This window comes from Bison bison, unplaced genomic scaffold (genome assembly GCF_000754665.1).
Source record: "Bison bison bison isolate TAMUID 2011002044 unplaced genomic scaffold, Bison_UMD1.0 scf7180017848658, whole genome shotgun sequence".
Lineage (NCBI taxonomy): Eukaryota > Metazoa > Chordata > Mammalia > Artiodactyla > Bovidae > Bison > Bison bison.
In genome coordinates, this window is record NW_011479231.1 from 4,903 (window position 1) to 7,300 (window position 2,398).

Genomic DNA, 2,398 nt, shown 5'->3' on the forward strand with positions numbered 1-2,398 from the left:
ACAGGGGCCTAGAAACAGTGATGCGTGATGTAGGCAGATCAGTCAGCATCCTGCTGGATTAGGGATCTCTGACCTCTGACAGCTGTGCAAGTTCAGATACCACGTGGCTTGTTGGTTCTTTCCTCAGGAGCCATCCGCAAACAGCTGGCGGCTTTCTTAGAAGGTTTCTATGAGATCATTCCAAAGCGCCTCATTTCCATCTTCACTGAGCAGGAGTTAGAGCTGCTCATATCAGGACTGCCCACAATCGACATTGACGATTTGAAATCTAACACTGAATATCACAAGTACCAGTCCAACTCTATTCAGGTGAGCTGATGCTGGCATCCCTCCCTGTATCCTTAAGCAGTGTTAGTTTGTATGACAACCAAATAAACCGGTACTCTTAGGGGAGGGGGGTTTTGAGGGGGGGATTCAGCTTACCTGAATCTAACTCTTCACTCTTCTGGAGTTTCTGTTTTCAGGTGATGTCATCATGTGAATGGAAGAAATAAAATCTGTCCCACAGAAGGGACTTGCCTAACATTCCATATCCCATCCCCCTTTCTTCCAGGAGCTCTCTACCTAATGCTGTCTTCTTGTGTTCATTCCTATAGATCCAGTGGTTCTGGAGAGCACTGCGTTCTTTCGATCAAGCTGACCGTGCCAAGTTCCTCCAGTTTGTCACAGGTACTTCCAAGGTGCCCCTGCAAGGTTTTGCTGCCCTTGAAGGCATGAATGGCATTCAGAAGTTTCAAATCCATCGAGATGACAGGTCCACAGACCGCCTGCCTTCAGCTCACACATGGTAAGAGGAAGAGTTTGTTCTTTTCAGCATTTGAATTGAACTTGCATATTTGCCACTTCTGTGCCCTTACCATGGTCAGGAGTAGTCAAGAACCCAAATCTAGCCCCAGCTACCCTGAATCTATGGGTAGCTCACAGTTTGGTGGTTTTTGTGGAGATGATGGTGTTTGAGATGAGAAGCTGACCCAGATTCACAGTGGGGCTGGGGAGACATTGCAGGTGAAAATTGTGCTGTGAAAACAAGGTGTATTCCAGGGCTCAGCATGGTCAGAGCAAGAAGTTGCAGGGAGCAGAACTCAGCAAAGGTGACCAGTGACCCTGAATGCCTCCTTGGAGCTTTCAGGCTCAAGGGGTATGGTATTTGGGAGGTGGTATTTATACCATGGTTGGGCCATGGTATTTAAGGAGGAGTGATAGGGTCAGGTTATATTTTAGGTGCCTGGTAGCCAGTAGTGGGACTGAGAAGGACAGACAAGGCTAGGACAAGATTGGGAGTGTACAGGCAGAAATCAGGTGGGCACCATGGGAACACAGGGATTTGGTTATCATCTTTTATCACGAATTGATGTGTCTTCTTTCCCTAGTTTTAATCAGCTGGACCTGCCTGCCTATGAGAGCTTTGAGAAGCTCCGCCACATGCTACTATTGGCCATCCAGGAGTGCTCTGAAGGCTTTGGGCTGGCCTAAAAAGGGCCACACCCACTACTGTAGGGTTTTTTTTTTTACCATTGTTGGACCTGGTAAAGGGGGAACCGAAAACAAAAAAGAACCAGAAAGAAATGTCAAAAACCAATAAATGAGATCCACCAACTCACCATGTGTGTGTCCCAGCTGCCCCAGCGCATACCCGTTCCCCCTTTGCTGCTCATCCTCTCTTCCGGCTCCCTTTTCCTCACCTCCTCTCCCCATTCCATGCCGTCCATGATCCCCCACCCCATGTGTTAAAAAGGCAAGTAGCCTTTACAGGGACCTGTTTGTCCCAACTGTTTGAACAGTGTGCTCCTCAGATTCTGTGTTCAGAAGGATTTGCTGCATTGAGACTTGAAACCTTTGGATAGGGGAAAAAATTATATATATATATATTTTTTTGTTCTGTTTGCAATTCTTAATTTGTGCTTGGAATGTGTTGATGTGCACAGCTAATGATTCAATGCGAGACAAGATTGGCGTCTGTGTTGTGGAGGTTTCAAATAAAGAGCACTCTTCATAACTCACTTTTCACAATGGAGTTTTTTTCAAGTTTAAAAAGAAATAAGCACCTCTTGAACACATTCTAGATGGCTGGAGAACAAATCCAAATGGACTCTCCAGAAATCCATTTTTGTTACCACACTGGTGCATCCTCCTCCTTCAGGGTCATCAGGAACTGAGGGGATCTTTTTCAGAATGGCATCTACACTTGGGAGTGGTGATGGTGTTAGAGATTGTAGCTAAGGACAAAGCACCGCCTTGCTCTAGGGGAACAAACCAGCAGGTTTTAAGAGAATTCTCTCAACCCAACCGAAGGTTCTATATCCTGAGCCTTTGTAACAGTTTCAAGTCTGGAGCTCAGTTTAAAATTTTGATTTCATTTATTAATGTTTTAGTTTACTTCTAACAAATTTTAATAAAT

General features: G+C 45.4%; 1 protein-coding gene and 1 long non-coding RNA gene across 2 annotated transcripts in view; both read left to right on the forward strand.

Annotated features, from left to right (window-relative positions):
• Positions 1–2,398, forward strand: part of LOC104992713 (E3 ubiquitin-protein ligase HUWE1-like) — a gene marked incomplete at both ends in the record, with an annotated part of 8,240 nt that overhangs the window by 4,318 nt on the left and 1,524 nt on the right. The window lies entirely within an intron of this gene.
• Positions 15–2,000, forward strand: LOC104992705. The gene is made up of 3 exons (XR_825733.1): positions 15–309; positions 597–787; positions 1,371–2,000. It is a non-coding gene; the product is annotated as an uncharacterized LOC104992705 (long non-coding RNA).